The 10,814-nt window shown below is 31.0% G+C and overlaps 1 long non-coding RNA gene across 2 annotated transcripts; it reads left to right on the top strand.

The window, feature by feature from the left end:
- Positions 1-354: 354 nt before the first annotated feature.
- On the top strand, positions 355-1,902 carry LOC136969786 (uncharacterized). Of its 2 annotated transcripts, none has more exons than XR_010879868.1 (3): positions 355-398; positions 595-668; positions 1,580-1,902. It is a non-coding gene; the product is annotated as an uncharacterized lncRNA (long non-coding RNA). The 2 variants fall into 2 exon arrangements; XR_010879869.1 differs by having other exon boundaries at positions 359-432.
- Positions 1,903-10,814: the final 8,912 nt, after the last annotated feature.

Here is a 10,814-nt window from a genome sequence, read left to right as displayed (position 1 = left end):
CTTTCTGCTGGGAAGGTTGGTCACGTGAATGTGATTAGGTCACAGGTGTTCCCGGGATTGGAAACAATACGGTGAATTCGGGCGCTAACTATAAACTTAAGTTGCAAGATGATCTGTACTAAGCGTAAGAACAATGGATAGTTGACAGTTATACGGCCAGGGACGCATATTTTCTCGTCCAGGACCTTTTTTAGGCAGGATGTTTATAATAGGAAAATTTTCGATTCAATATAGGGAACAATTTATTATAATTCGGATTATATTCGGATTATATCCGGATATAAGAAAGGAGTAATTATTAATTCGGATATAATTTATTATAATTTTACGTTTAGCGGGATTTCCAGATCTCACAATTAGTATAAAAAACAGTTAAAGAGCAGAAACTCAAACAATAGGTAAAACTGATAATATAACGTTTTATTTCATTTGGTAATTTACTTGATTTAATTAATAACACTTTACTTGTTTCTTAAATTTTCTCTTCATTTTGTACTTTCTTCATCTCGATTATTTTACAATCTGCAATTCAGATTTGAAGCATAAGAGTAGCGCAAATCTGAATTGTTATTGAAATTAATGTTTTCTTCACAGATTGATTCGTCGTCAATTAGTGAATATGAAGTTTTATATGCTGTTTGCAATAATCTTTGTTTTCTGTTTATTTGGTAATTATCGACTAATCGACCTTATCTTTTATCTAAGATTAGAGTGTGACCGGGGGGTCGGCACCTCTTTGGTGTCACGTCAGGTCTGACACCACCGTGTCTCGGCTGACACGGAAGCCGCGGCGATTCTACGATCGGTCGCGCGAGCGGTCGCGTTTTTCGGGCGATTGAATTCGGGATGGAGGACAAGAGATAACAGAGGCCATTTTAACAAAACATAACGTATATTTAATTGGAACAGGATTCATGTACATTATCAAGGGTCTAGTGACGCGATTTCGAGAGAGAGAGAGCTTACAAACGGGTTCGCGTGGTGATAAATACCTTGTGAAAGGATATTCGTAGAGTCTGGCAAACGGAGGGCGAAGTTCCAGTCTCGGCAAAAGTCTTAGTCCTAGCGTTGGGCCTACGATGATTTCGGTAACGGCGGTTGGAACTAACGGGTTCGGCGTTGCTATCCTTAGTCCGCGGGACTCGGCACAAAATCCAGGGAAGGTAGCGCACTATGTAAAAAGTACTGCTGCACGAGAGGCTATCCGAGCGACAACTGCGCGAATTCTCGTAGTATTGTTGTTCTTTTCGATGCACTTTAGGGCAAAGGTGATGGGAACTGCGTCTGTGAACTAAATAGAGAATACGTTCTCACGTAGAAAGTTGACAGTTAGTCGTTAGTAAGTGACAACAAGACGACAACTATGACGTCATGGAAAATATACTGGAGGTCCAAAATTCAGACACTCACAGAGTATTTAAAAATAGTTTAGTCATAAATTGCGAATAAGTAAAAATTTTTTATTTTCTGTGTTTTTATAGAATATTTAACTATCATTACAGTATAAGAAGCTTTTAACGTTAATTTAATGGTTTTAAAATGAAATTTCTTGAAATCCCTAACTTATTTAATATTGCAGAGATACAGGAGATATATGGTAAAAAAGAAGGAGATTATCCCAAATATTTCAGTTTTGGATAAAATGACAAACATGGGGAGAGAACAAATATTGCCAGGAGGTTTGCAAACTTCATAAAGGAGGCTATGGATATTGTTATGCAGGAGAATGCTATTGCGAAGGTTTAACTGAAGAGAATAAATACTTTTTTGATGTTTATAAAAAACATTGTAAAAATTCTTTCTTTAATTAATATTCTATTTTCTTGTAATTAACGGAAGAATTATTACTTTCAATGTAAAAGACAAAAATTCAATGAAACTAATAAATATGAATAAATACTATTATTAGTAAATTCAATATAATCTATGAAAACATGCGCTTTACTTTTCTTTGGAAAATTTATTTATACGAAAAGTAATGAAAAGATGATAATAAAATGAAGTAAATGGATATATTATATAAATCAGTCGTATAATTTATACTTAGACATACAAAATTAAAATCTGAAAAAGCTTTTAAAAATAACATTAAATTGCATAACTGAAAATGCAAAATTCCGTTTATAAAGGTACGAAGGTTGTTACTTTAACAGAAAAATACGTTTAATGTAAAATATTTCGATATCTTATGAATAAACAGAACTGGTGACAACGAGATATACTTTGTAGCCAAGACATTTATAACCTGTTGGCATGTATTTTTTTAGTGACAAAGAATTAACTAATAAGTGATATATTCAGTATATATACACATCGCTTATTATGTTATACTATTTGACTTTTATTACTAGTTAGAATTATTTCATTGAATTATTATTAATTATTTCATGAAATAATCGTTATGTTCTTGTAACGCATCTCTCTATATCCGTACTAATCGGTGAAAAAAAGGCCTGATCAAAATGTGAACTTGGCAAAATTCATAGCTGAAACATAGCTGAAGCGGAGTAGTCATTTCTTTGTCCATGCTTCTTTTTCAGGCTACTTATGATACACACACACAATAAAATCCAAATAAGATCTGAAAGTCATCTAATAATCCGTCTACTTTTCCAACAGAAAGAATGGCTAGAATAACGCTATCGCTAATAGCATAATAAATAATCAAACTCAAAACGATCCTAAAAGTTTTGTTCAATGTCGCATAAGACGAGTTTGCAGCCATATTTCTAATTTGCAATTAGTCATAGTTTGTATGATAATTTTTATATTTGGGACATTAATGATATTAGATTTTGATAATTAAAGATAAAGGGAGTAAGGAGACAAAAGGAGGGCATGTGTCATATCACAGGTGGAGTCAAACAAATGAAAATTTTACTTGTTGCATTCACAATTTTTTTCTAAAAAAAACATTACCTCCAACCTCAAAATAAGTCTTTGCATATTTATAATAATTAATAATATAAAAATTAATTTTTAATAAAATCTCCTAACATAGTTTCAACTCTTAGTGTTTTCTAAACTTTAATTAATTCATTTAAAAGCTTTTATTATTATTAAATTTTATATTATACCACAATGTATAATTAGAAATAGTCGGAATTCCTTCCTTATGCTCTTAACTTCCTGTTCGAGAGCCAGGAAAGTCGTGTAGGAACCTTTATAAACTTTTTAGAAAGTTGATAAAGGCTGCTGCACATTTTCCTGGCACTCTTAATGCAGTTTAAAATAACGCAATTCATCCACATAGTACGAAAAAACGAAATTTTGTCAATAATTCTTTTTTTTTCTACAGTTCACAATGTAATTTGAGAATTTTAACTTCTTTAGACTCATTGCATTCTGTGTTTCTATTACATAAGTCGAAGACGTTTTAGAATCATACTTCGCTAATTGAAGATTTAAAAACTATTTCATGTTTAATTTCGTGTGTTATCTTTTGCTATTTGAAAGAAATAGATAGTATTATCACGAAGATGAAGATTGGCATTGCATAAAATTATGCCAATGATCGCACGACACAAAATCGAAAATCTTAACTTTTCAACCGAACGATCTTTATCATAAACACAAATAGGCAAATTATATCTTAGGGCTTTAAAATCGTTATTTTTAAAATTTTTTCATTTTGAAAATTTAAAAATGTAACGAAGACATCTGTGATTTAAGAACTTACTGAGTGAGTGGATGACTTCGTTTATGTATGCCGTATATTTTTATTTGATACTGAACGTTCATATGGCTTATTGGTTGCCGTTTTAATCATTTTTATTTCCTACCAAGACGTATTCAGAATGAAAATTTCTAGCCAATTCTTTGAGTTTTTTTTTGGGATTGCAATGTCTACGAACAACGAAGAGCATGCTGAAATTATTAAGAATTATAAAAAATCGCACTACGTTCTCATAAAAATATAATTTGAATTAAAATGTTCGACTTATCGAGAGTCTATTTTACTCATTTAAGAAAGCCATTCGAAGTATAAATTGTTCGAAGTCCTTATAAATTTTCTTCATTAAAAATAATGGAAAGTGAATTAATCTGTTTCTGGACCCTAAGTAATGCCCTTTTTGATAAACTAAAACTGCAATTATACATGTTTCATATATACACAATTAAATACCCTAATAATAAATTAATACGTAAATACTGTATAATCAAATAAAATTTGCGTTTATTGGCGTCATACAATCGATTTTGACATGAAAATATAGCCGCAGATTCGCAACAAATATACAGCTTTTATGCTTTGCATAAGTTCTCTTTTCACCTCAATTGTCGATACCATAACTCTCCTCTTAGACTACGTTGCAGACTTCTTAGATACCATAGTTAATAGAAGTTATATCTATAACAAAATACAAAAAATAAAACGAAAAAAGCGTAACGCAAGAGATACTTTTACAGCGAGAGCGATAAACTACTTGGACATACAATAGAAAGCGTTTACGCAGCGAACGCATTTTTTTAACGTAGTAAGTTTGGTTGCTGTGTATACTAATATTGTGTGTACCGTTCTTGTAATCCAAATAATGATACTGGTAGACGATCATACAGCAATGGTTAGGGAAAATTTTCGTTTATTTACTCAAATGCATTTCGGGTTGGGTTATCTCCCAACCCCTCTTCAGTGCTGCCAAAATAATACAAAATACGGTAAGGTTTCCGACAATATTAAACATCACGTAAATTGGAATACAACAAGCATAAACTTACATATCGTACGTTGGTACACTTTTACAATTATTTTTCTATATTTTAACACAAAGGTGTATTACATTCTCTATAACATAAATTTTTTTTTGTGATTTAATACAATTTGTTAAATATATATATATATATATATAGTTATTCAATTTAGATTATTTATATAAAAACTTACATTTGCAGTGAAAGTGCTTTGTTCCTAATGAGGGTGAAGATGAGTAAAGACTAAAAGGCAGGTGTTTTGTCCGGACTTGACCGTGTTACAGATTACTGACATGTGTTGTAATGTTATCCAATACACTCAGCATTCCGAACAGTGGGGTGTGCTTTTAACGAAGTTTAGCGTATGGAGGTGTCCTCTATTAGTTTGTATCATTGGGAGTTTATTGTCATACCCTCGGAACTATTAATAAGATGCTCTTTAGGGTGTTTTCTAATTTCAATGTGTTCTTTAAATTTCCGTTTGTATGGATCTTTCTCGGAATGTAAAATTCTGACATTGTTTTTATTAATTTGAAAATTATTTTCTATTGTGTGGGTGTACCAAGGAGAAGTGTTATGTTTAAGGCGGATAGCAGCTTCATGTTCTTTAATTCTAGTTTCTAATATTCGGCCAGTTTCACCAATATAAATTTTCGGGTTATGACAGTTGCATTTTAGTTTGTAAACTGTTCCAACATATTTAAGGATGTTTGTTCTGTTGCCGTATTGTTTATTAACGTTACGATGGATAGAGTTGGATATTTTGTTGGTCAAAGATGGAGCCAAACTGATGTTGTCTTTTTTAAGAATTTTATTGCAGTTTTCAAAGATGTTTTTTATATGGGAAGGGCTTATATATTTTGTCTGGTTTTTGTTTTGTATTATATCTGTGTTTCCAGTATTGTTTTTGCCATGTGTTTAAAAGCTAACTAACAAAATGTTCATAAAATTAACATGTCAACTAAAATTATACAAGATTTGCTTCAAATATCATCGAAACATTAAAATTAAAATCGCATACAACGGTTACATGTTGTTATGTAAAACAATCCAATTAAACTTCCTGATGAACTTCGAATAACTTTCTCAAGATGGAAAGTAACAACAATCGTTGATAATTCTTCGTAAGGTAGCAATGTTTGTTCTGTGTCGTGTTCCTGTTCCTATTCGTTAACCTAATTTTAATTCACAGTCTAAGTTCAAATTTTCTTTTGTCTTCATTGGTGACTCCATCAAATCTTGTTTAAAGTCTAAACAACACTTCAAAAATCATTAGTCTATGCACAAAAGTTTATAAATTCATCGTTTTAACTAATCTCCTTTTTTTTGACTTTTCGAAGTTCGTATTAACACCAACGTAGTATTTACAAAAAATAATTAACTCTAATACTCTCTCTCTTTCTTCTATTATCTAAATCTATCCATTCCTTCCTATGTAGATTTCAACTGAACAAATCTATTTCCACATTGTAAATACTATGAATAGCAAAATTATCTTTGATGATTTTACTCTATCAGATAATCTAAACTATCGGACGAAGTTGTACGCTATCGAACAATTCCAAAATCCTACTTTCTTTCATAGAGTAGTTAAAATCAATCGCCCAATCGCGTGATTGGGCTGAATCTAACCTTCGAATTTCTCTTTACACCAAAGCGAGTATAAAATTCTTTATGAAGTATTTTGTTGACTTGAGAATTAATTTAAATTCTTCCTTTCTTCAGAGACGTTAAGCTCAATCGGACAATTGCGAAATTGTGTTGGACCTAACGTTCAAACTCTGAATTTCTCCTATTTCTTTAAAAATTATTCTAATCAATATCTTCTTTAGATAAGTCGTAATAAGTTATAATTTTCTTTCATGTGATCTTCAATTTTACTAATTCTTTTATCAGCGGTTTTTATCTTTAACATCCGCTTCCATTTTAACTTTCTTATTTTCTATTATTATATTATATTTCTTTATTTACTCTCTTTTCTTCAAAATTGTTTATCTATAAGAAATATCATTTCTATTTTATCTCTTATAGGCTAACATTATTCGAATACTGACTTAAAATTAACTTCCATGTTATCTAAAAGATTAATCATTTTCTTGAATATATTCTCTTGAAATATTTCTTTATTTGGAGCGTTAAGCATATTTAAATCCTTAGTGCTTTCTTACTCTTCCTTAAAATTTTGCACTTCCCTACATTTTCGTTTTTCTATCAACTTATGAAGTTGACTTATGAAGTATGATCAGGTTCACTTCTAATTATATTTACTTTCTGATTTATTCTCTTTCTATTTATTTTTCGCTTTATATTAACATCTCTAAATTTATAATCGCATTTCTTGTTATCTATTTTGTGCTTCGAGTCCTCAACTTTTGTCTTTCTCTTTATATCAGCTCTAAATTTCTCTTCTTCCCATGTATTTTTGCTTTTAATTCCCTATCATTTTCATCCTGCAATTTCTGCATATAGTGTCTTCTATTAGGGTATACTCGAATGCTACTAATATTATTACTTCCAAAATATTTCCGTTTGAGAGTTGGATTTGGTTTACCTTTTCATGGTATTTCTTTATAATAATTTTCTTCTACAGGTATGGGAGTACAAAAGTGAACAAATTTTCTATTTGGCAAAACTATTCTTCCCTTCGCCTCATCTATTTTTACATTCTCTCCTTCTAGGATATCCTTTTCTATTATTCTGCCACATGGGACAGTGACCTCAGGATCTACTATCCTACAAGTTCTTTCAAATTTATGACCTCTTAATTTAAATTTTGGAGTTGTTATACCTCTAACTAGTATAGTTTCTCCTGGTGAATTTTCTATTTCAATGGGCATTTTATCATGTATTGGCGCTTTATACCTTCTCATATCAGTTAATCTCGTTGATAGGAGTGATGCTTCTGCGGTTTGTAAATTTTTACTTTTACTGGTATATTATTAACATAAATGAGAATAATTATTTTTCGCTCGGAGGTTTAATCATAGTTAATCGTCCCTTCCAAAGGCCTTTTTCTATGATACGTTTATTTCTGTTATATCTATCCCAGTCAATAGGGTAGTTTGTATATTTGTCTTGTTCCTTGATATATTTTAATTTTTTCTTCAACTCTTAAATTTGTCCCTTTAACTCTTTTATCTCCTCTGAAGACAAACACAATAAGAAGTGTTTTAAAAGTCCTTACGATTATATACAAGATCACGTAAAAATATTGCGACCTTACCTTTATTTGAAGCTAAGTGCCGAGAAAAATGCAAAAACGTTAAAATCTTTACCAGATTTTAAATCCATTAATTAATTTGTAAACTCTTTTCTGTCCTGTGAGCACTAAATGGGCCTTTCTTCAAGCCTATTATGGTTCAGCCAATCCCAGAATAGAGAAGCCAGGTGGTGAGAAAGGAGGGCCTGACATATCGAGAAAACACCAGCCTCAAAAATTCCTAAGATTTTTCAATTTGCCCGGATTCGATTCCAGGTTTATTAGAGCAACACCTGGGTTATCCGCCCGATGTCTCGAATTGGTGTCCGACCTGCAAAAGCCCTAGGAGAAAAGATATTTTATTATTAAAAAAATGCAAAATATGTAACGAGTTCTTTAAATCAAATTGAAACACTAATATTATATATATATATAATATTCAATGTATATATATATATAAGATACGTTTACACTTCTTAAACTTTTCGTATTAAAATAATTCTTATACATGTAATAATGTACACAAGTTTATTTTTTTTTAAATTACCTTCAGTATACAGGGTGTCCCAAAAGTCTCTATACAGTGACACAAATCAAGTTCACCAGTGGCCGAATAAATAATCCATTGAACACTGTAGTTGGTCATTGGTTCGCGCCTGACCAATGGGCTGGCCACCATACAGTGTTCTGGGTTTTCTTCATGTGAATAAAGCTTAGTTCACACTGATCGAATAGCGAAAGCGAATGAGAAAAGCGAAAAACAAGTTTTATTCGGTTAGCGAAATTGACCCATACAACCAAAAGCGAAAAGCGATTGCGAATTTTAAGCAGCAAATCATTTACAAGCAAGCGAAAACGTCATCTCGAAAAACAAAATGGCCGCTTCCGATATTCTGTCGTTAACCACGTTTGTTTATTTATTGAGAGAGAAAGATAAGACGAAAAGAAAACAATGCTGGGTGAGAGAAATATTAAAAATCCGTAATTACAACATTTACTTTATTGCGTGAAAAAGGTTTTGTAGCCATTTTGAAAACAATAACCACGTGACAACTAGCGGGAATACGATTGGTGCGAGATTTTTTCGATAGCGAAAAAGCTCGACGGTTCCGAACTTCAAAGCGATTCGCGAAATGGTAAAATTCGCCGGAAACAACGTCATGTCTGACGTGATATTCGCTCTGTTTTTCACTTTCGCCAGCGAATCGCGCTCAGTGTGAACTAAGCTTAACACCTAAAGAGAATCCAGTTTCTACAAAGGAAGTCCAGATAGAAGTTATCCCATTGGCAGATCAGCAATGTGTTTCGTTGCCTTATTCCGTTAATCCACTGACACAAATCTTAATGCTGGCATTTTAATGTTTTGCGAATAAAGTTACATTTACCTTTGTGTTAAACTTTTGGGACACTCTATATTATAGAGTTCTATGATACAAAGATATATGAAAATATCATTCCTAAACTTTATAATTTAATGTACTCATATGTATATTTCTACTAATCTCGATTATGATTATCATTTTTAAATGTTCATTATTATGAGAGTTATTTATTAAAATTCTAATCTCTTACAATTTTGAGTCAAGTGTATAAACGCTTAGTGTAATTTTAAAAACGTTTTTGTTAAGTAAATTAAAATATAGGTTTATAATATTGAGAGATGCCATGCAAAGCAGAGAAACATTAATTTAAAATATTATAATAACTTAACATTGGACGGTTTAGAAATAAACCGCTGAGATATGTAAAGTTATCTTCATTTGCAGTTACTTTAAAATTATTAATTTAGCAATAATGGTATTGTGCTCTTGGAACAGTTATATTATGTACTTTAAATATTTTTTTCGTAGAATCTTAACTTATTATATTTACTGTTTAGACTTTTAAGACACAAAAATTATCTATATTTCACTAATGAGATATTGCATAAAAATGTTTTTAACTTAAATTATATTTAATTACATTAAACAGAACTCTTTAATATATGATGTAAAAATCTCGATATAAAATTCTAACCCATGTAGGCTATTGCGTTTCTAAGGAGGACATATTAATACTCATGCTGTAGTGTTCGTCTGAACACTAACTCGTGACACCAGCTATATTTATTACTATGATCAACTCTAAACATACCCAATTTAAGACCTAGGCACTTTTTATTACTTTAAGGCTAAATCTACAATTTTTAGCTAAATCTGGTGCCAGTTTGGTGAAATGACTGACATTTATTTTCGTTCGTTCTCATTTTTTTAATAGTAAAATAATAAATTTTATTTGATTTATTATAAAGAAACAAATTTCTTCTTTATCCATCCAGGTTGCCTTGGATGGATAGCAGATTATCTCACTAAACTGAAATCCTAAATGTTATTTCGCTTTTTTCAAAATAGCATGAGTAAAGTCCGAATTTCAAGTTTGTTCTATATCCATCCATTTTTGGATAAAGTTCAGAAATTAACAGGCTGTTATGCCTACTTGCTTTCACCATAAAGCTAGTACGTATTACCGATTAATTCTAGCTTAACCCCATACATGGGCTTTTGACCGTAATATATGTAACTTATATTCGTAACTAGAACCCAAAACTGCGAGACGATTCCTTATGATCAAATAAATCATTAATTTCTTTCATATTTCTGTTTATAGTTGTCCACATTTGTGTATAGTAATGAAAAATTTTATTTATATAAAATAATAACTCTTTACAAGTGCATTTTCAATCAAAAATCCAATAAACGTTCATAAAGAATGTATAATAACATCATAACATTCAATATAAAACATTAAAATGAAGTAATTAATTCCAGCAAATATTTCTGCTGCAAGAGGTTAGAATCGTTTTTATTTTTTCTGCATAAACGTTTATAAGGCTTAGTCTTACAAATAAACTACGTCATAGCTTTGTACAAATAAAACAGAATAA

Source organism: Centruroides vittatus, unplaced genomic scaffold (assembly GCF_030686945.1).
Source record: "Centruroides vittatus isolate TY-2023 unplaced genomic scaffold, ASM3068694v2 contig_1807, whole genome shotgun sequence".
NCBI classification, from domain to species: Eukaryota; Metazoa; Arthropoda; class Arachnida; order Scorpiones; family Buthidae; genus Centruroides; species Centruroides vittatus.
The sequence above is the reverse complement of the archived record's forward strand: the minus strand, read 5'-3'. Positions and strand labels throughout refer to the sequence as shown.